Consider the following 24,569-nt stretch of genomic DNA (forward strand, 5'->3'; position numbering starts at 1 on the left):
CTCTGAACCCCATTTTTAATAGGGTTATTTGTCTCCCTGCGATCTAACTTCTTGAGTTCTTTGTATATTTTGGATATAAGGCCTCTATCTGTTGTAGGATTGGTAAAGATCTTTTCCCAATCTGTTGGTTGCCGTTTTGTCCTAACCACAGTGTCCTTTGCCTTACAGAAGCTTTGCAGTTTTATGAGATCCCATTTGTCGATTCTTGATCTTAGAGCATAAGCCATTGGTGTTTTGTTCAGGAAATTTTTTCCAGTGCCCATGTGTTCCAGATGCTTCCCTAGCTTTTCTTCTATTAGTTTGAGTGTATCTGGTTTGATGTGGAGGTCCTTGATCCACTTGGACTTAAGCTTTGTACAGGGTGATAAGCATGGATCGATCTGCATTCTTCTGCATGTTGACCTCCAGTTGAACCAGCACCATTTGGTGAAAATGCTGTCTTTCTTCCATTGGATGGTTTTGGCTCCTTTGTCAAAAATCAAGTGACCATAGGTGTGTGGGTTCATTTCTGGGTCTTCAATTCTGTTCCATTGGTCTATCTGTCTGTCTCTGTACCAATACCATGCAGTTTTTATCACTATTGCTCTGTAATATTGCTTGAGTTTAGGGATAGTGATTCCCCCTGAAGTCCTTTTATTGTTGAGGATAGTTTTAGCTATCCTGGGTTTTTTGTTATTCCAGATGAATTTGCAAATTGTTCTGTCTAACTCTTTGAAGAATTGGATTGGTATTTTGATGGGGATTGCATTGAATCTGTAGATCGCTTTTGGTAAAATGGCCATTTTTACTATATTAATCCTGCCAATCCATGAGCATGGGAGATCTTTCCATCTTCTGAGGACTTCTTCATTTTCTTTCTTCAGAGTCTTGAAGTTCTTATTGTACAAATCTTTTACTTGCTTGGTTAAAGTCACACCGAGATACTTTATATTATTTGGGTCTATTATGAAGGGTGTCGTTTCCCTAATTTCTTTCTCGGCTTGTTTCTCTTTTGTGTAGAGGAAGGCTACTGATTTATTTGAGTTAATTTTATACCCAGCCACTTTGCTGAAGTTGTTTATCAGCTTTAGTAGTTCTCTGGTGGAACTTTTGGGATCACTTAAATATACTATCATATCATCTGCAAATAGTGATATTTTGACTTCTTTTCCGATCTGTATCCCCTTGACCTCCTTTTGTTGTCTGATTGCTCTGGCTAGAACTTCAAGAACTATATTGAATAAGTAGTCTTGAAGTTCTTATTGTACAGATCTTTTACTTGCTTGGTTAAAGTCACACCGAGGTACTTTATATTATTTGGGTCTATTATGAAGGGTGTCGTTTCCCTAATTTCTTTCTCGGCTTGTTTCTCTTTTGTGTAGAGGAAGGCTACTGATTTATTTGAGTTAATTTTATACCCAGCCACTTTGCTGAAGTTGTTTATCAGCTTTAGTAGTTCTCTGGTGGAACTTTTGGGATCACTTAAATATACTATCATATCATCTGCAAATAGTGATATTTTGACTTCTTCTTTTCCGATCTTTTAAGGTGGGAAGATCCACCTTAATTCTGGGCCACACCTTATGGTGGTAGCTTATAGGAAAGACATAAGGAAGCAAGCACTTGATCTTTGCCTGTTTGCCTTTACTCTCATTGGGAAGTCCATTCCTTCACTGACATTAGAGCTTATCTCTTTGGGATTCTGGCATATAAGGAACACCAGCTGAGATACTTAGACTCACAGACAAAAAAGCTACTGTATCCTTGTACTTTCCATCAGGAGAAAGTCACTGTTGAACTAGTTGAACCATGTCCTGTAAGACAAACTAATAAATTGTGTGTGTGTGTGTGTGTGTGTGTGTGTGTGTGTGTGCATGTGAATCCAGCCTATAAATTCTGTTTCTCTAGAGAACCCTAATACAGTACACCAAACACAGAAGCACACAATCTCACATATAAAATACTATTTTATATCTGAACCACAGATTAAACCAATACAGTGATTAAGGTTGACTTCAATATCCAATTCTCACTAATAGAGAAGAAATCTGAGCAAAAGCTAAATGGGAAAGCAACGCAGTTAGATGGCATCATTTAAATCAAATTGACCTAATATACATCTAGTGTACATTCTGCCCAAACACAAGACTATATTCTTCTAAGAAGCCCACGGAACGTGCTCCTGAATTTGACCACCATATTATTGCACAAATAAAGCTTCGACATATATAGAAAAATTGAAATCACATCCGACATTCTCTCTGACCACGAGGAATGACACTAGACATCAATTAATTATACAAACTCATAGACAATAAAGAGCACACTATGAAATAACAATTGGTTAAGGTGTACTTAATCAAGAAGACTTTTTAAATTTCCTTGAATTAAAAGAATATGAAAATGCAGCATCCTAAAACCTATGAGACAAAACGAAGGCAGACCTAAGTGCTCAGGGAGTATAACAACAAGTACCCCGCATATGACAGGAAGCTGCCCCTGTGAAATCTCAACAATAGGGTTGACTAAACAAGACATGAAAAATAGAATCATGAAATGACTGATGTGCCGATAGAGTGGGAGGAATGCTCACAGGGCATCACTACTGAATAAAGAACTGCAGGTCATTAATGGCTTGTGAAAAAGAAGAACCATCTTCTCCAGGGATGAGGTCCCAGGTAGGTCATTCAATCCCACATGGTCAGTACAAAATATAGATATATGACAAATACATGACTAAATAAACTCTTCAGGTTGTACTTATAAATTTATGTATAAATAATAATTAAACAATAAGATATGGCGAATTTGAGAGGGAGTTCTGGAGACAAGGGAGTTTAAGAGACAAAATAGAGAAGGGAAATTACATAAATAACTACTTGTGTGTGAAATAAATAGATAAATTTGAGATATGTTAAATCAATTATTTAGTGATACACCTGAAAGTCTTAGAAAACCAAGACACCCTAAATGTTCATGGCAAGAGGTGATTAAATCTGGGCTAAAACTATTGAGATAGAATTAAAATAATGCAAAAACATTAATAAAGCAAGAACTGGAACTTTCAAAAAGATCAACAAAATAAACAAACCTTTAGCCAAATTAAAAAGGAAGGAGAAATATGATTCATAAAACAGCAACCAACAGATGGGGGAAGATTTTTAGCAGTCCTACATCTGATAGAGAGCTAAAATTCAATATATACAAAGAACTCAAGAGAATCAAATAACCCTATTAAAAATGCAGTATTGAGCTAAACAGAATTTTTAACTGAGGAAACTCGAATGGCTGAGAAGCACCTAAAGAAATGTCCAACATCTTTAGTCATCAGGGAAATGCAAAACAAAATGACACTGAAATTCCACCTCACACCAGTCAGAATGGCTGAGATCAAAAACTCAGGTGACAGCAGATGCTGGCGAGGATGTAGAGAAAGAGGAACACTCTTCCTTTGCTAGTGGGATTGCAAGCTGGTAAAACCACTCTGAAAATCAGTCTAGCAGTTCCTCAGAAAACTGGACATAATACTACCAGAGGACCCAGTTATACCACCCCTGGGCATATACCCAAAAAAATATTCCAATATATAATAAGGACACGTGCTCCACTCTGTTCATCGCAGCCTTATTTAAAATAGTCAGAAGCTGGAAAGAACAGATGTCCTTCAACAAAGGAATGGATACAGAAAATATGGTACATCTACACAATGGAGTACTACTCAGCTATCAAAAACAATGACTGTATGAAATTCACAGGCAAATGGATGGATCTAGAAAGTATCATCCTGACTGACATAACTCAGTCACAAAAGCACACACACGATATCTACTCACCGATAAGTATATATTAGGCAAAGATCTTGAAATATCCATAATACAACTCATGTACCACATGAAGCTCAAGAAGAAGGAAGACCAAAGAGTGGATGCTTCAGTCCTACTTAGAAGGTAGAAAAAAAAATAATGAAGGGAAGTAGAGGGTGGGAGGGACTTGGGAGGAAGAGAGAAGGGAGAGGGGAAAAAGAGGGGCAGAGTCAGGTGTGGGAGGAAATGGGGGAGATGTACAGAGGGTCAGGAAATTGAACAGAGTTGTGTAGGAATGGTGGATGGGAACTGGGTGTAGCAACCAGAAAGTCCCAGATGCCAGGAAAGCAAGAGCCTCACTGGACACCATGGGAATGACATTAGCTGAAATACCCAACAAAGAGGAGGGAGAATCTGTCCAGACCATGTCCAGAGGTTAGGCATGGCCCCCTGGTTGAGGGATCAGACCACCCATCCATCTCCAAAATTTTGAGAGAGGAGAATTGCTCCTTTCTAAAGGAAATACAGGGACAAAGAGTGGAGCAGAGACAGAAGGAAACACCATTCAGAGACTGCCCCATCTAGAGACCCATCCCACATGCCAAACTCAGTCACTTACTGATGCCAAGAAGTACTTGCTGACAGGAGCCTGATACGACTGTCTCCTGAGAGGCTCTGCCAGATCTTGACCAATACAGAAGCATATGCTTTGAAGTCAACCATGGGACTGATCACAGGGACCCCAATGGAAGAGTTAGAGGAAGGACTAAAGGAGCTGAAGGGGACTTCTCTGGCATCAGTGTGAGGGGAGATCCTTGGTCCTGTGAAGGCTTGATTCCCCACTGTAGAGGAATGCTAGGGTGATGAGGAGGAAGTGGATGGGGGATACCCTCATAGAAGCAGGGTAAGGGGAAATGGGATTGGAGGTTTGCCAAGGGGAAACTGGGAAAGAGGAAACATTTAAAATGTAAATAAATAAAATATCCAATTTAAAAAACTGAAAAGGGAAACATAACAAATGACACCAAGGAAAGTCCTAGAATCATAGTGTTATACCTTTAAAAGTTATATTTCCAACCATAAGAAAAGAGGGGAAAAAGTGAAATCAAGGAAGCTTCTTTTTTTAACACAGAGAAACCACAACAAGTAACCACAACTGGTCAAAACAAAGAGAGCAACTGAGGGCAGTGTCTAGTCCCATTGAGTACACCTACAATACAACTATTATGCCCAAGGCTCCAGAGATACAAGAAAACTTGTAAAAGCCAGAAAACCATGAATTATTCTGTAAGATATGTCTGGTAGAAATGGAAAACAGGCTACAGTCATGATACTTCAACATTATGGCCTCCTGAACAATGGTATGCTCATAGACAAGGTAACAGGGAACAGGATTGCTGATGGACTTCACACGTAGACAAGTTCTAAAGGATTTCAGACCACTGACAGCTGAGAGAGGAGGAAAGTCTTTTTCAAGCATGTGTCCCCAAATTAGTTACCCAAGCCCAAGTGGTAATACCTGAGATCACATATGTTTACAAGCAACACTAAATGGACAAAGTGGTGTGTGTGTGTATACATATAGGTAATAATAATAAAAATTTAAATAGAGGTTATGGATTTAAATTTGAGAGAGAGTAAAAGGGATATGAGAAGGCCGAATGGGGGAGAAGAAATTGGGGGAACTATCATATTTTAATGAATTAAAAATGTTATTGAACTGAACATGATAATATTGCAATTATAACTTTATTTGGACATTATAACAAGAAACAAGTGCCCCCCCAAATATTTATTTTTCACTAAACTGGGAAATTTAAAAGTAGTAAATGAAATTATAATGCACCTAATCTACACTGTCAAATCAAGTTAAAATAAATAATATAAGCAGATCCCTAAAAATCAGTGAATTAAATATTAACTTAAAATCTCCCAACAGTAAGAAAACCCAGGTACAGAAAGAGTCAGCATGGAATTCAAACAGACCCGCAATGAACTAGCACCAATACTAATTAAAAAAAAATCTGTAAGCTAGAAAAAGAACTCTTGTTAACCCTTTTACAATAACCAAATTCTCACAAAGACCTAACAAGCAAAGAGAGAGAGAGAAAGAGAGAGAGAGAGAGAGAGAGAGAGAGAGAGAATGATTGTCCAACCTCCCTGATGAACTTCGATGCAAAAGTTCTTAATAAATGCTTATAAATCAAATTTTAAAAATATCAAAAAGATCATCCACCATTTTCAAGTTGGCTTTATCACAGAAATGTAGGCATTATTCCACATACATGTATCAATAAATTTAGTGCGAAGCATGAATAGATTCGGGGGCATAAACCCATATGATCGTTTATTAACATCCAGAAAAGGACCTTGAGAAAATCCAACATCCACTCATAATAAAAGTCGCCAAGAGTGTAAAGATACAGGGACATATCTCAACACAATAAGGGTACCATAAAAGCCCATAGGCAATATCATGCCAAGTAGGGGAAAACCCAAAGCATTTCTAGTAAAATGAAGAGAAACATGAAGATGTCTATGTTCCTGGTTCAACATAGCACTTGAAGTCTTAGCTAAATCAATAAGACAAGAGAAGAAGATAAAAGAGAAATAAATTGGACAGGGAGAGATAAAGGTGTCCTTATTTGAATGAACATGGTAGTAGTTTCCATCTTTGAGTGTCTTGTTCGATTTCTTTCTTCAGAATCTTAAAGTTTTCGTTGCACTAGCCTGTCATTTCCTCTGTTATATTTATTATAAACTATTTTGAGGCTACCACGAGTGAGATTGTTTTCCATATTTCTTTCTTAATACGTTTATAATTCAGATGAAGTCAGACTATTTTTGTGTGTTAATTTTGTATCCTGCTACTTCGCTGGCTGTGTTTATTGGCTTTGGGAGATGTCTGGTAGAGTCTTCAGCATCTTTTATGTGAAGAACCATATCATTTGCAAATAAGGATACTTTTACGTCCCCCTTTCCCATTTATTGGTTCTTTATCATCTTCTCTTGTCTTATTTAGCCGTAAAGAGAAATGAAGTTATGAAATGTGTATGTAAATGGATAGAGCTGGAAATAGGCATTCTGAATAAGTAGCCCAAACCCAGAAAGACAAACACAGGATGTATTTCATAGGTGAATGATGGCTTTCAGTATTTAGATGCTTGCATTTAAATCAGAGCACCCATAGAAAGCAGGAAACTAGTAAGAGAGCATTGGGAACTTTCAAGGAAATGAGAACAGAATGCCAAGTTATACAGGAGGACAGGGAATAATGGAACAGGATGGCTCATACGGACTGAGGGATGGAAAGGCACTGAGGAGAAGAAAAATAACCAATATTTAAAGACCTTTGAAAATACCATTTAGAAACCTGCCAGTGTAGAAGCTTCCTAAAATACACACACACACACACACACACACACACACACACACACACACACATATATGTATATATACATACATATATATATATATATATACATACATATATATATATATATATATATGTGTGTGTGTGCAGTTTAAATGGAATTATTCTCTACTGAGAGGATATTAGCTTCCCAAATATCTTAGGCTATTAAATAAAAACCAAGTGCTTGGTATGGGCTACGGCTGTTCAAAAGGTTGGTCAGTGGTTTCCCATAGACATCCCACAAACACTGTAGCTATTCTCATTGCTATTGGTTGACCTCTAAAACTTGATGATAAGACCCTGCTGCTGATGACGTCACATGCCTGAGCCAGAATGTGGCAAACTCAAGCTAGTTCTCAACCGAAGCTTCACCTCTACTGGCTTGCTCACACAATGCTAGAAGGTTCTTTCTAGTCACAGCACCAAGGGAGAAATGTCGCCAAGTCTCAACTAGCTCTGAAACCCTGTGGGTGGAAATACAAACTTCCGAGGTATGATGGCTTGAGTAAGACAATGCATACATTCTTGTAGACGGAAGTAAGGCTTATTTATTTGTGGTTTACATTCCAGTCCCTTGGTGCATAAACCTTTGGACCTTGTAAGTGTGGGAGTATGCACATACGCTTTTACGAGAAAAATCGAGAAACCAGTGTGGTTAGAATAAATGGAAAATAGATGTGAAATAAAAGAAAAACGTGAATTTTCCTCTAAATTATGACCCATATACATCTCTAAAACTACTTGATTTTTGATATTTTTAGAAACTAGCTTTCAATTCTGAGGTTGCCAGTAATCCCAGAGTGGATTTCTAGGTCTCCACACTCAATTCCAGCTGGAAGTCAGACATATCGTGGAGCAGAAGGTGTTCCACTCTTCTCTACTTCCCCTGTGACTTTTTGCATAAGCTAAGTGCCTGCACTATGGAGGAAGCCTGTCCTGGGAATGATCTAAATAATTTAAACGACGCTGAAAACCTATTTTCATTTCTCTGAGCTTGCTTGGCATCAGGATTCAATCACCCTTCCCACAAAATATTAATTGTATTATCAATTCAGCTCATAGGTTTCGATTGCAGCTTTTTCCTCATGGAGGAACTTTATCCCATTTCTCAGACCCAATCTGCATCGCGTTTCTAAATTCTCGTTCAATTTTAAAGTCACTCTAACGAAGATCCAAAGAGAGCCTCAAAGACATTTTCTATTTAATGAAAACAGTCCTCACACTCACTCATACGTGTCAAGGAACAAATTCAGTCTCGTTCAGATCATTCACAATTATTTATTAGGCAGAAAGCTATTGATTCGGGAATCCTTCCTCAGGATCTGGAATTCACATCACAGCACCTTCAGACTTGTCTTCCTTGGACTATTATCTGCCTGGAGAAGGAGGCAGGAGAGCTAAGGCAGCCAAAGCCCTTTCACTAGGAGGCTCCGAGCTGATTGATGAAATTGCAGGTAGTATTTAACCAAACACCTAGCCTACCTGGCAGAAGCCACACAGCAATCCCAAAGCAAAAGCAATGCATTTTAAACGTGCTCCCAGACGCTGGTCTGTCAGTAACAAATTAGACCTGTCACTTTCTCCAAGCAGATTTAGTGAGGACATTACCAATGTGAATGATCCGTGCTTCCCGCCAGAGAGCCAGAGAGAGAAGCCAAAACTGAGTTTTGGTTTCACCAAGAAAGCTCTCATTTTTCTTTACATTTGGCTTTTTGGGGGCTGTGTGGTCCCATGATAGACAGAGCCTTTTCACAGTTAGCCCTCACAGGTCGGATGATCTGAAGTCTCTTACATGTTCTATTCCTTAATGGACCAACCAACACGCACCCAAACTTAACGAAACTTAATTCAGAAAAGTCAGGGAAATTACCCACAAAGAGGAGTGTAGCAGTGCGCATGCGCGTGCGCGTGCGCGTGTGCGCATTAAAAGGGGCGTCCATTACAAACTGCCGATCCCAGTTGGCCACACAGTGGCTGTCTCTAAAGAGTAGTGTGGGATTCAATATCATGTGGTTCTCATTTCTATTGAACACCACTGATTTCTCAAGGAAGTTGCTAGAATTAAAAGACTAACAGACTAGTGGCTGGTGTTGCTGTTCAAAGCTCCACTTCTCCCGTGTGTGGAAGGAACATCTCCATCTTGAGGAACGAAGCCCATTTAACTTAACTCCGGTGAGTAAAGATTCTTCTCTAAGCATAGATTACACACCATTGATAAGCAGAGTTTATTTTCCTATGGCATTTGTTTAAATCAAAACTTGCTCAGAAAGGCAAACAAAATTGACGTCATTTACTTTGCAGTAGAGGATAATTCCTGGGAAAGATTCCACCTAAACTTAGTAAGATCTAGCAATTATGTCAACGACTTAAACCCCGAAAGAGAGAACAACAACGGCCAAAAATCTAATTTGGATGGCTCAGGTTGAAACGAGCTGAAAACTTAATTCACCAACACACAGAGAGATTACTAAAAATAAAAACAACTAAATGCCGTGTTGTATTAAAGGACATAATGGGGTTCAAAGAGAAAACTATTAAGCTGGGTTTATTGAAATTGGGCTATTTATAGACTAACCCCCCCCCTGAGTTTGCCAATAGCTATGCATTTTCCTTTGAAGTCGAGAATCTCTTTCACAAGCCTCAGGTCCGGGCCCAGCGACTCAGACTTAATAAAACGCATAATTGTGGAGGATTAAAAGTAAAATTTGTTTCAAGTCCCTAATATTATGGATTGTTTGTTAATTCATAGGACTGAAAAGGAGGACAAAAAGAAATGAGTGGCCAATAGAATGCAGATTAAAGGGTGAGATTTACTATGCTAATTTTCCTATTAACCTGATAGTCAAGACTATATTCAGGCACGAGTTGGGTTTGCATAATAGCTGGAGAAACCCTTTAATTTGCACCTCAAATAAGAAACACCAGAGACATTCTGGAGTCAGCTTGTTTTGAGTCTGAAATCTCCCTCACAGGCTCTTGTTGTTAATGTTTGCCCTTCAGACTATGATACTCTGAAGGTCGTGAAGTATTACTGGGTCAGACTGGCTGGGAGGAGATCGATACTCAGGATGGGCCTCTGAAAGTCATTCTATACCCTGGTTTCAGCATGTATTCCTGCTTTGTATCTGTTGGAAGTCAAGAGTTATATTCCCCCATCCATGCCTTGCCCACTCTAGTGACTAAAATCTGTGAAACTCTTAGCAAAACAAACATTTCTTCCTTGAAATTGTTTCTGTCGGGTAGTCTGTGATATGTTCATCGTGATGAGAAAATAACTAAGGCACATGTCTAGTTCCTTTCTCTTGATTTTTTACCTCAGTCAACACAGGACTCAGAAGACTTTAACACACACACACTCACATATACACATGCATGTGCAGACGCGTGTATAAACCTGACTAACTTCAGGCTCGTCCTGCCTTCACGTGGGATTTCCCAGCTTTGAAGTGTTCCTCTGCCCACATGTAGACCAACATGTATCTCTACAGGTTGCAGAATCTCTAGAATTGATGTTCGTTTGAGGCTTTAGGATTTCCGTTATTTTTGTCCCCTTTCCTTTCACTTGTATCATTTCCCATATACAACTTTTCTGCATTTAGTTGACCTCTGTTGTGTTTTAGAACTACTATCTTTAATGCTCCACTCTCAGCTCAGATAAATCTACCTTCTGTGCGTTATCTTCCACTGGGGAACCAGCCTCTGAGTGAGCAAGCTTGAATTTCAGGTTGGCTGCATAGTTTGATAAGGTCTAAATAGAATAGTCTGGCAGCCAGTGATGGTAAAGCCAGTGGCAGTTGGACTGGTGCTTAAGGAGCGAAGTTATCAGATGGAATGGATTTTGCAAGGAACACCATGGATTTGGCCTCACAGGCCGGCTACTTATTTATTCCATTAATCCCCAGGCCTTCGTGGATGTAAAAGTACCTAAATCTATAGGAACAAATTACACTGAATTCTTAAGTTTGACTTAAGACCGAAGATAAAAAAAGAAAGAGTATAAATAAATGGCAACTCTGAAATTAGGGGAAGAGTGGTCTCTCTCTAGCATATTGAACAAGTGGGTTCAAAATAAAGGAGAAACCCACAGATAAGCATGAATATAGAGCTGTGTGTGGGTGTGTGTGTGTTTGTGTAAATGTTTATAACTTTAATGGGTGTATGCTATCTTTCACTGTGGCAGAAAGCAAGTCTAAATTTTAATAATTTATAAAATAAAATATGTTTTACTCATAGCTATGGTTGGCTGTGGCTATTGAATTGATGTAAAATTCTAAATAATGAAAACTTATCTAGAGTGAGGACAAGATTAATGATTAGACACAGATGACAGAGGAGGAAGAAAAAGAACATGAAAAGTCGTAGCGTTGACAAATGTTACTTATCCTGATTGTGTTACCGCTTCACGGTAACTTTACCAGAGCTCATTAAACCATACCCTTGGATTAGAAGCAGTTTACAGCCTTTCAATTATACATATAAACTTTTTTTTTAGTATGTCATTTTGAAGATTGCAAAGGAACGATCATTTCAAACATAACAGCCCAAGGTGTGTTGCTGGGTAAGCACTAGATACCTGCTAAGAACTTTCCCGTGTTATTCTTACTGATAATGAAACAGATGTCACTGAGTCACTGATGGCATCAGACGTAATCTGCTAAGATCTACTTTCTACTCTCTGAGATAATTGCATCCCTATGTCACCACTCTACCATGGCAGAAATTGACAAGATTGGGAGCAAAGCCATAAGACTAACTGACCAGGGTACATTTTCTCATGTCTTCCTTTTGCAATCAGAAAGATACGTTAAGATAGTGAAGTCAGTTGTCTCTACTGAGAAAGGTTTTTGGTACTCCATAAAGGACATGGTAACTGTGAATTACTGAGCTCCAGTTTCAACCCCAGTTGTTTCTGTTCATCCTTGAATGCTGACTGGAACTCAGAAGCTTCTTGGTAATTTCCTGTTCCTTGAGGAATAGACAGGAACCAATAACAATCCTAGTCATCAGAATCTACTTGCTTTGAGAGTTGCATCAGTCTTACAGAACTAGACTTTGAAATTCTCTTCACTCTTCTCAGGTGGCACTGTGTCCCAAGACCATGGCTGGATCGTTTACCCCCATGGAACATAGAATCCATTCAAGACCTGAAGAGTATAGAAACTAGCTATGGAATTGTCACAGTGTGGGAGAGTCTTTGTCAGGTAAGAACTTAAGGCAAGAAAATATGACCAGTAGGAGTGCTGGGGACTCGCCACCAGTTGGCAGGAGGGTGGCTATTGTGTAATGAAGGAATCTAGAAGGAAGTACATTGAGAAGGTTGTATTTGGTGCTAATGGGTAATCCCAATGTGAAGGAGAAATGACTGGAAAGACTTTGACTACTGACATTTCCAAGCTTTGCTTAAAAGTGCAGTTCTGATAAGTTTTTTCTTTGTTATTTGATAATAAAATCCATTGTTCTCAACTGTGTCCCAGCTACTTGATTGCTGTCTACTGATTACTAGTAGAGAAGATGAGGGAGGGTGACTAATGCCACCTCTATTCCAATCATAAAGCATGGATGGTACTATTGTTGACTGCATTTTAGCAATCTCCTGTATGAAGATGCAAAGAGAAATTTTCTTAAGTTGGGTCAGATAAGGTATTGTCTTCCTACTCACACATATTCAAGAACATACAGCACTTTACACAGTGTGACCACCGAGGCTTCAGAGTGAAATGTGTTTCTAGGTATTGGGATGGGCTTAGGGAAATGGCTAAGGGAATGGGCAGGAAGTAGTGTCCTACCTCAGGATCTGCTTAACCCAGAAGGGAGAGTGAAGATCTGAAGTTTGCCTACCTGCTTTGTTGGCCCAAATTCTTTTATTAAGGTGTAAAAAGCATAGAGTTTACTCATCTACCAAATTACTCATATAGACAATTTTTTTCACAAATTAAATATGTGTAAATCTATGTAACTAACAGTCAGATGAAAAAATTAAAAATAATTCCAAATCCAGAAACTTCCCTCATGCTCCATCCCAGTGAACACTTTTTTCTCCAAATGAGTCATTCTTCTAACAACCAATGTCATGCATTAGTTTTTTGATTGCTTTTAAACTTCTTGCGAAAATTACTACTTTATTCCTTTGACAAGTGGCTATTGCAGTTGTTATATTGTCCATATGATGAGTATTACATGTTCTGTTGCCTGAAATATTACAAATAGATTGTTCACTCTTTATTTCTGATATTTCACTGCACACATGTGCTACCATGACACATTTTATTAATTTTATTAGTTTATATATTTAATAAAACATTAGTTTATTCATTTCCTTGTTTTGTTTCTGATGGGCATTTAGATTTTCTTCTACCTTTAGGACACTGCAAATAGTGTTACTATGAATGTCCACATTCAAGGGCATGAGCTAAGTTTTTACATAGAAATGGGGTTGTTTGGTCCTGGGGTGCATGTGTTCAGTTTTACTAGATATCGCTAGATTTGAAACAAAGTGATTGCTTGAATTAAAAAAACTTCTACCAGAAGTGAATGAGAATCGTATTTGTTTCAAATCTATGCCAACACTTAGAATTTTCAAACACTTCATTTTAACCTTTGTGGGGTACATTAGTTCCTTTTCTTATTTTTGTCCTTAAATACCTCATATTAAGCACCTAAAGGAGAGATGGGTTAATTCTCACTACAGTGCAGAGGGACACAGCCAATCGTGGTATTGAAGGCATAGATGGGGCAGCAGCTTGGCATCAACCTGGGATCAAAGAAAGGAGAATACTCAGCCAAGGTTCTCTTTTCTCTAGCTTTATTCAGTCTGGGACCCCAACCAGGGAGATGGTGTCACCCGTATTCCAGGTAGGTTTTTCATCTTAAGTTAAACCTATCTATAAACACCTTCACAAGACTCTTGAAGATGCTTAACATCTGCCCTAGGTGTTTTTAATCCAATTAAAGTGACAGAAGTGGCCGTTAAATTGTAGGATATTATTGAAGATTGACTCCACACTCATGGAAAAGGGAGACACTGGACAATTTTTGATACATTTACGGTCATATTCACAGCCCTTTTGTAGATTGCTCTTTTAAGATGGTTACCTTTTTCCTCACTAAATATTTTCAAATTAGTTTTGAGTATGAATCTCTTAACTAAATTATATATTACAAATCTCTTCAGTTCCTTAAATCCTTTAGAACAATATCAACCAACCGGCCCCCACAGAGCTCCCAGGGACTAAATCACCAACCAAAGAGTACACATGGAGGGATCCATGGCTTCCAGCTGTTTATGTAGCAGAGGATGGCCTTTTCCGACATCAATGGGAGAAAAGATACCTTTCTTCTCTGTCCGGCAAGAATGTGTTTGTTAAGTTTTTTTTAAACTCATTGGCTTGTTCCACCTGGCTGCTTGTTTCTTCTGAATTTACAACACTCTGTTCTAATTTTTGAAGCATTTCACTGTTCTGATCTCTCTGTCTCTGTCTCTGTCTCTGTCTCTGTCTCTCTAATTTGTTTTAAGTTCTTCTGGGCCTTGTACTTTCTGTATTAATTTTAAAAACCAAATGTTTCCAACAAAAAAAAAAAAAGAAAGAAAGAAAAGTGTCCTAGAAATTCAGAACAATTGTGTATTGAATAATTTGTAGCTAAAGTGAGATCTGAAAACTCTGGGACTCAGTCATCTTCTCCTTTGAGTCTTCTAAAATTAATCTCAGGAAACAAGTTCCAGTGTAGGAGTCCCACTGATTAAGTCTTAAATTGCTATGTTGTTTCTGCTGTGACCAATAGCATTTTTGTAGCTTTAAATCAACCTTTGTAAAATGATTCACAGATGCATGATTTATTAGTGCATTTTGATCTTGAACTGAGTGACATCATTAAATTAACTTATTCATTTAGTTTCTTTTTATTTCCTTGGACTATTATACAACCACAAAGCTTTTATATAAATGAATTCAGTTTTATTCATTTTTTTCAAATCCTGAAATCTTATTTTCTGAGCTACATTCTGTCTTAAGATTTGGTCACATATTGACTACAAATATAAACATCTCTTCTACATGTAGGATGTCACTACAAACATTTTTCCTACATCACTTTCAGGTTAAAATATTACTTTCTATTACTAATGCTTAGTAAGTATAATGATTAAAATACCCCCACATTTTTTGAAGTAAATCTATTGGTTTTGGTTTCTTTTCTTCTTTGTATAGTGAGTTCCATTGATTTGCTTTTTGAATGTTAAGCCAAGCATATAATTTTACTACAATTAAATTTTAGATATAAAATATTTATAGTTATTTAAAGCTGGTTAATATTTCATTGATTTTTAGGTTTATAATTTATTAATCTATAATCTTTTCATGTGATTATCAGAAATACATGTCAAAAGCATTGTACTATCACATGAATGAAGCACTATATAGTACACTTCATTTTTCTTATCTTCTGAGGAAGTTGGCTTATTTCCATTTCTTTAAACTATTTGACCTTGTAATCTAAAATTTTAATTTGTTTATGTATTAGTTTTAAAATATCTGAGTTTTAAATAGTTGTAGTATTCGTACTAATATCATCTTTCCACTTCCACTAGAAGTACTGCGTTCTTCTTTCTACATGTTTCTGAAAACTAAACATGTCGCTTGTCTTTCTGTTGTGTAATGTCCTCACTCAGTTAAGTTCCCTCTCATCCTTCCTTCTTGTTCTCTTCACCATGACCGCATTGTTCTCTCTCTAACACTTGGATTTTGATCCCCAAGTAATTAGTTTCTTTTTGTTGTGCTTTTAGATTTAGTTTTAAAATAAAACTAAATTTAATACAGAGTGTCTGTGGGAGCGAGCATGTGCCATGGCATTATGTGGAACTCGTGGACAACTATCTTGAGGCCATATCTCCTTCCACCTTTATCTGAGCTCAGGGATCAAGCTCAGGTGAGCAGGCAGGCTCAGGCGTCTCCTCGACCCACTAAGCCACCTTGACATCCCTTTTAATTCATTTTTCTAAGCACAGCTTTCGTTTCATTTCATTAGCTTGGGCAGACTACTTTTGTTGCCATCCGCTTGGCAAGATTTAAAGCCAGAGTCACTAATAGCAATCTATAATTCTTCTGAATAACAATTTATCAGTCATTTATATGAAAATACTTAGACCAAAGGGAATATTGGTTTTAGTCTGCTCACTCTTCCAGTAAATGTGTCATTTTTTTTATTTCTTTGCATGTTTTATGTTAATACAATGGCTGCTGAATGATGTCTTTTTACCCTTTCTTTACAAATAAACATAGAGATCTTAGTTGTAACCATTTTACAGATACAGAACTAGACTTAGTAGATAAAGTTCTCCAGCCTCAACGTTATTGTTGTTTTCATGCATATTCTCCATGATGTATATAACTAATGCCTTCAAGACATAGACAAAGCTAAAGTAAATAGTGTATTTCATGTTCTTATAATTTTTAGACAACAGATTCCATAAAAGCTTACTTTGAGCCAATAGTTTACTCATTTCTATGTAGATAGAATATCTTGTGTATTGTAAGGATGTATCATCTGTCAATTAAAAAAGCCTATGGCCTATGACTTAGGCAGGAAATAGGAGGCGGGACATCCGGGAGGAAAAGAATTCTGGGATAGACCAGGCACCCGATGATCCACCCGAGATGTGAGGAGCTGTACACGTGTACCTGAGCACAGGTAACCAACCAGCCACATGGCAAAGTATAGATTAAAATAAATAAATGGGATATCTTAAGTTATGATTCTAGTCAGAGTAGAGCCTAGCTATATGCATTCGTAAATATATTTTGAGTCTGGGTCTTATTTCTGGGAGCATGGGACTGGGAAGAAGAACCGGGCATATCTTCTACATTTCTAGGTCAGTAATATCCCTGACTTTTGAAATTACCTCATAGTGCCCAACCAGGTACAGGCAACGATGCCACAAATTAGTGTTCTGTTAATATCCGCCAGGAACACCTAGCCGTGAACTTTAAACAAAAGTTCATTTGTTAGTATCTCCATACAGAAGCACAGATTCCCAAGATCTCTACATTAGTTCCCTCAAGTGTTTCCCGAGTTCGAATTATTAAGTCAAAAACAGTTTTCTGTTCCCTACTGTAACCAGAAAGGAACGAAGACGGAGGATGGGTGACGATCGCTCCCAAGTGTGACTATCGCTCCCAAGTGTGACGATCGCTCCCAAGTGTGACTAGGCACATTTTCCTGAAAATGTCAAGAATGTCATCTGGGCACAAATTTGAGTTTAGGCAGCAAAAGAGAAGGATTGAGTGTAAAACATCGCTTGCCTCTTTTACCAACCCAACCCGTTCCCTGCGTTTTTTAAAGAATAACCAAGTCTTTGATGTGACAAGACCCTACGGAATGTGGCAAAGATAAGGCAGCCAGAGCTGCACAATTTGAACTTCGTTGCCACACAGGCCAAAGGCAGAGGTGATGGCGCTGAGAGGCATCAGAAAGTGAGTAACATTTGTGAGGGAGCACACTACCCAATGAAGGGCTCTGAGCTTTTGCTGTGACACAATAAGCATTACCACTCCGCAGTAAAGAGAGATGAGCAGTCCTGTTCCCCAAAGAGAAAAATACACTCTGCATGTGCCAAGTACTTAGCATAGCATTATGGATAGCATCTGCCCGGGCTCTTATCATGATGTAAATTTGTCTTCTATTCACTGACTTGAAGAGAAACAAAATAATGCAGAAATGTGAATGAAGCAACACACACAAATTTTATTATAAACTTTCATGGTAACCAGACTGTGTGGGTGCAGGGTACTTTAGGAGTAAAGAAAAAGAAAAGGAGGGCAATTTATCAACTTTATTATTTATAACCCATATTGGAAAGCCAATCTGTTTATTAATAATAAGGCAAATGCTCCCTGGAATGGAAATTTTTGTAAAGCCGAGGCAACATAATCGGAGTTTACATAAAGCCCCTTATCTGGTTTGTATGAACTTGTTGACAAGATTGTTTGTCATCCCTTTTGGGTGAAACATAAAATGGAATTTTAGTCACCAGGCTCATAAAAACTGTATTATGTCGTGGGTTTTAGGAGCAGACACACTAGCAGTGATGTTCTGGGGGAATCAGCTTCATATTTCTCCTTTATATTAAGCTGCTGAAAGACAAAACTCGTATTTCCTGCAAACTTGGTGAGACGTGCAGGTTCAGGCGACACAGAAGGTGTGCTGTGACAAAATGAACCCCAGAACTTCGAATAATTATGGAATGCTAACCAAAGACCTTGATGAGCTGAGGGCTGGCATTCCAAGTTGGACGTATAGATTTTATTATCTTTAACTCCTTACATGGATGGCTTCTTCTCTTGAATGACTTTGCTTCTAGAGAGCCTCTCCTAACTGCTCTTAGGTAGAGATGTGTACATCCCTAAGGTCCTTTATTTAAAGGGGCAAAGCATTCAATAGGCACCATAGAGAGTAGTGGACAGGAGTGGGAAAAGTCTTCCTTTTATAATGAGATAACAGAGGAAACAAGGCCTAAGAAATTGTAGAAAGATATTTTTACTGGTGAGGGATAAGATAAAATCAACATTTACTCAATATCAAGTGGTCAATAGGAAAAAATCGTATATTCAAATAATGCTAGCCATAGCATACTAAGTTAACAAAAATTGAGGCCCAGAGAAGTTGCAAAATGTGTAAGAAATAAAATGGGGAACAAACAAATTAGGAAAGTCAGTGCATCTGCTGGAAATTTTATTTTCTGGCTATGGAAATGCTCTGCTTCGCTGTCTCTCTCTGTGTCTCCATGTGTCTCTGTCTCTGTCTCCGTGTGTCTCTGCCTGTGTCTCTGTCTCTGTGTGTGTGTGTGTGTGTGTGTGTGTGTGTGTGTGTGTGTGTGTGTGTGTGTGCGTCTCCTTCCATTTGTTCGGGTTTTTGTTTGTTTGCCTTTGCTCTATGGCGCAAACCCAGGGCTTCCTTCCTTCCAGATAAATAAATGCTCTAACACAGAGCTATACCCACACTCCCAGTTTGGGGGTCTTTCTTAATATGAGCTTTCTACTCGTGGTTTATACTTTTTGGTCAAATCTGGGAGTAGAAATGTCTATATTCTATAATAATGATCTGAAGACAGCTGGCCTTGGGTGATGCTACTCAACTATCCTATAGGGCCTATGTTCTCCTTGTTTCCTCCCTAAAGGCACAGTTCGATGACATCTGGAGATCCCTAGAATGTCCAGCACAGCATAGTTTCAGTTTCTTTAAGCATAGGTTTTAGGTTAGAGAGATGCCACGTGCACTATTCTCTATATGAACAGAATGGCCTACAGGCTATAGTCTTAATAGTCTATCAGTGGCTGTCTTCTGGAAATGCCAAAGATCTAGGGTTTTTCAATCCAGGAGACTGGATATCTCAGCAGGACCAATCTGGTATCAGGGTCCTGGAGGATTCCTAAAGAGCTGCTGGTCTTCAGGCTATATTGGAATCCTAAATAAGTATGCTCCAATCGCAGCAAATGATGCCTCAACAACAGGATAGACAAAATGCCACTGAGAGCGAGGGCAAGCAGGGAAAAAGCGAAAGCTTCCTTCTTCCATGCCCTTCTTTATGGGTCTTCTGACCTCAGATAGAATCAACTAAGCCCCTCACAGGTGTGCCCAGCTGCTTGATTTCATTGATTCCAGATGTTGTCAAGTTGACAACCAAAGTTAACCATCACACCACCCCTGGTCCCTGTCACTCCGCCACCCCTTAATTTCAGTCTTTAAGTTTTTCTTTAGTCTCTCATTTATAAGTGTTTTAACCCAAACAGAGGCTTTTCTTACTATAAGTTATAGATTACTCTTACAAACTGAAAAGGAGGTAAGCTAACAATCTGATTTCATTTTGAAAATGGCTAAATGTAGATTGCATTGGCCTGTGTTACTGAAAGTTAATTTTCAGATCATTCAATCACAGGCATGTGATTCAATCTCAGTGCTGAAATGGTCCCCAATCTCACTGTTTCCTATTCCTCACGTTAAGACAGCAGCAGACGTTGAGGCTCTGAGCTGCATCTCACACATGTGGAATGTGAGACAGAAGAGGATTTCAGCCTCTGGCCAATGCCATGCCTGTGCCATGCCTGTGCCATACCGTTTGTGACACACTCTGCTCTCCTCGGCATGCTGCTCAAGAGCTGAGGGACGGTGCCTGGACTACCGAGAGCAGAGACAAATCAGAATGCCTCTAACCTACAGCACACATACTGCAAAGCTAAAAGAGGGGTCAATCAATATGTGTGTTGCCGCATTCATTCTGGCTGGAACACGGTCACAGACAAGCCCTAATTCTGGCTTCTACTTTGTGTAGCTGTGAGAGTCTGGCAGTCCCTTGTGTTAAGGTCTTATTTGTGACAGCCTTTTCCTCTTGGTGGACAGTATCAGTGTTCTGTGTATGGACGAGGCTGCTCACGTCTATAAATTGATCCCAAGACCCAAGTGAGAAATGTCTTAAAGCAACAAGGTCCAATTAACTTTTAACACACATTGGGAACATATTAACTGGAAAAGATGGTGGAGATCCTGCTAAATCCTCCGAATTCCTCAACTACTCCATTTAAAACTATGTGTTGCTGAATCCATGTAGTTCTCTTTCTCTGTCCACTCCAGGAGTTGAACGCATTGATAATAATATCAGTGATGGCAATGCCTCTGGTGTTCACCCCCGGAACTAAATATGATGCTGCCGAACTCTTAACAATGCCTTCCGGTTTTCAGCTGTCTTTCATAAGTGATCTCTCAACTAGACCAGGAGAATTTGGTATTGGGATAACATGTGTTCACTCATTTCTCCTTGTTAGCATCTAAAACTGGGGGAAATATTACATCTGGCTGCTCAGAGATGCCTTCTCTTACAGAAATTGTGGCTGTCCTTAAAAGCTGCACCTAAAAACTTTGCTGCCTTCCATTATAGGACAAATGACCACCTGAAAGAGTGGCTGCATTCTGAGCCCACTGTGCAGTTGTAGTCATCTATGGGAAAAGAGGCCCCCTACTGACCGATTCTTTGTTCAAGATTGTGACCCTTACCAGGAGTAGCCCTTAGGCAACATTGGTTGTTTGGAGCATAAAGGTCCCTTGTCTTGACTTGGTACCAGACAGATCCCTTGCCCCTGCCCTACTATGCATTTAAAAGCCAGATTCCAAAATTCTCTGTAGGATCATTTGCTTTCTATAGCGCTTAGTCAGTAAGTAAAGCTCAATCATATGTTTTTTATGTGATTCTATGGGTTATATGAAATCTCACCATCAAACTCAAGGTCAACAAGTGGAATTAAGTTTTGGGACTCACAAAACAGTTTCCAGGCAACAATAGTTGGGACTCTCTGTTATTAGTTTAATACATGGAACACTGGCACCAAATATAGCTTGTAACAGAACAACGAAAGTACAAGTAAGTGGTGAGTTAAAAGGAACAGAGCAATTTGATGAAGAAAAGACAGCTACCTGACCAAAGCCAGGCAGTGGATCTTTTATAAAATTAAGCTAAAGCAGACTTTGTGTTTTACAAGAGTTTAATGTAGCTATTCCATGGTTATTTCTTTTGGTGTTAACAGGGAATACTTTTCCCATCCTTTTCAGTTTACCTAGGTGACTCTTCATACTTAAAAGAGGTTTGTCATGTACAGCATATAACTGAGCATTTTGTCAATACACCCTGAATGTCTTGTTTACTACTTGGTGCATTTAGACTGTTCACATATAAAGTGTTTATTGATATAACTCTTTCAATAGCTACTATATTTGCAAATGTTTCAGATTTGTTTCACTCACTTTCCTGTTTTTCTTTCTTGCCACTGATTTACATGAGATGTTATGATTCTGGTTTTTTTTTTCTCTTTTAGTATACCTACAAAAATATCTGTTGCTACCCTTGCATTTATGACAACATATACTAACTTATAAAAATAACTTCCAAAAGTATTACAGAAACAAGGCATAGGAATGTTCACCTGTAATCTTGAAATTTATATAATATTGACAGTTTAAAGCCAGCTCAGGCTATGTAGGGAGACCTTGTCTCAAAACCAAACAAACATAATCAACAAACAAACAAACAAAAAAAAACCACAAAGAAACAAAACAATGCCACATTCATGCCTTCTAGTTAATTATTTTCATATTCTGTGATTTTAATTACCTTGGTGAGTTGAGATTCAAAAATACTAAGCAAAAAATACAGAAATAATTTATAAAATTTAAATTAAACATTCTGAGTGATACAATGAAATCTCGCACTGCTTTGGACCACCCCGTTTGTGGCTGCATTTGTCCAGTGTGCTCACATTGTATGTGCTACCCTTTGCTTGTTACACAGTAACCATCTAGGTATCCAGACTATAAAACTGGTGTTTAAGTACTTGTTCATCCCCAACCCCAGCGCTCTCTCTCTCTCTCTCTCTCTCTCTCTCTCTCTCTCTCTCTCTCTCTCTCCCTCCCTCCCTCCCTCCCTCCCTCCCTCCTTCCCTCCCTCCTTCTCTCTCCCTCTCTGTCACAGAGAGAGAGAGGGAGAGAGAGTTTGAAATATGTAACTTTCTAAGTAGCTCAGCGTACTGCCCCTCAAACTCCTGGTCATCCTACCTCAGCTTCCCAGAACTGGGGTTACATTTTCTTGCCACTACCATCAAGTAACTTATAGTTTACTTAGGAATAGCCCCAAATTACAAGAGTAGCAATACTTGCAATTCATAAATTATAAAGAGAAGCCATAAAGTACCTTTTAAAAATAAAACATAAAAGTACAGTAAAATATTGAAAGAGAGCATTTGCCTGTATCTTTTATTGAAGCGAATTTTTAGAATTTATATTTTGAACAGGTTACAGATTTTAATCTTTTACTGATCCTACTTTTTAATTAAGCTTCATGATACATAGGCATGCATAAGACAAAATGTTTTTAACCTATCTGTAGTTTCAGATAGTTCCCAGTGCATGTGTTGGGCTGTTTCCTCTGCAGAAAGGAAGTACTGTTTTGGTTTGGAAATTATCATTCCTGCCACAAAATCATTATGTTCAGTATTCTAAACAACTGGTTACAAATTGAAAGTAAAAGTAATAAAAGATTTATTTTATATTTATCTATTTCTTCAGTGAACTTTCTTTTTTCACATAAAGGCAAAGGCGTAGTCTATATAATTTTCATTCACACTAAAGAGGAATTTTCTTTTTAAAGTAATTCACTCTTTGAAAGTTTTATACTAATATAATAATACATTCTGATTACATCCAGACATTTAACATTATTCAGCAAGTTGGTCAACTAGTGAAGATGTGAAGATTCCTCCCCAGACCCCCAACCATTCATTAGTCTAAGAAAAAAAAATCTTGGGGTAGCTTGCTTTTTCCTATCTTGGTTTGGTTTGGTTCTGTGGCGCTAGGAAAGAAGCCAGGGCATGCTAGGTAAGCACTCTACCACTGAACTACACCCAAGATCTGAAACAGTCTCCTTTTTCACATTTGAAGGATACTTTTGGTAAAAATATAATTCAAGATTGATGGGAGTGTTCCCCTCAACACTTTAGATATTCAGCATTCTCTGACAAGTTCACTGTGGTGCTTATCCTTATTCCAGGATATAATGTTTTATTTGTCTGTGGTGTGAATATTTTCCCAATAAATCTCCTCCCTGCTTTTCTCTCCCTCCCTCCTTTCTCTCCCTTCTGAATATGACCCCCCTACAGGTACATTTCCTTTGGTGTCTATCTGTTTTGATCTCTGAGTTTCTTCGATTTGTGATTTGTCTGTCACTCATTTCGAACAATGTTCCCTTCCCTTTCTTCATTTATTTCTTCTGCTGAATGGCACACTTACGTGGTGGTTACACCTTTCATTTGTCCTGTACCTTAGTGATGTTCCATAGTTGACTTTCTCATTTCTCTTATCTTCGTATTTTTGTTTGGTGCGTTTCTGTTGACATAACCAAGCTTAGGGACATTTCCTCTTGGACTAAAACATTCACTTCTGTCAAAGAGTTGTTTGATTTCTAGCATATAACTTTTTCTTAGCACATACATTTCTTCATTTATATTCTCGAAAGCTTTTACAGACATTGCTTGACAGTTCCCTAGCATATATCTTACCTCAATCAGGTTCTGTCCCTTCAGATTGTGTTTTTACTGTGTGTGTGTGTGTGTGTGTGTGTGTGTGTGTGTGTGTGTGCGCACGCGCGCACACGCGCACGCGCACTTAAAAACTTAACCTTACTAAATTGGGCTGCTTTTAGCTTTTATTATGATTGGAATTTTTCCAAAAGTTCCAGGTGCTTCCAATTCCTTTTCTACAATTTATTACAAGTCTCTTTTATGCAGCTCTTTTAGCTACAATACAAAATTAGGTGTGAGTATATGCATGTGTGCATATAT

General features: G+C 38.4%; 1 protein-coding gene across 13 annotated transcripts in view; it reads left to right on the forward strand.

Annotated features, from left to right (window-relative positions):
* The first annotated feature begins 9,099 nt into the window (after positions 1 to 9,099).
* Positions 9,100 to 24,569, forward strand: part of LOC120093063 (sperm motility kinase-like) — a 126,964-nt gene continuing 111,494 nt past the window's right edge. For 4 of the 13 annotated variants that reach the window (XM_063275881.1, XM_039095143.2, XM_039095149.2 and 1 more), the window contains exons 1-3: positions 9,123 to 9,369; positions 12,275 to 12,398; positions 13,998 to 14,049. The gene's annotated coding sequence lies outside the window, so the exon portion shown is untranslated. Of the gene's footprint in view, positions 9,370 to 9,946; positions 10,001 to 12,274; positions 12,399 to 13,997; positions 14,050 to 24,569 lie in introns of all 13 variants that reach the window. The other 9 variants (XM_039095145.2, XM_063275878.1, XM_063275880.1 and 6 more) reach the window with 7 other exon arrangements.

The sequence above is a fragment of the Rattus norvegicus genome, chromosome 16 (assembly GCF_036323735.1).
Source record: "Rattus norvegicus strain BN/NHsdMcwi chromosome 16, GRCr8, whole genome shotgun sequence".
NCBI classification, from domain to species: domain Eukaryota; kingdom Metazoa; phylum Chordata; class Mammalia; order Rodentia; family Muridae; genus Rattus; species Rattus norvegicus.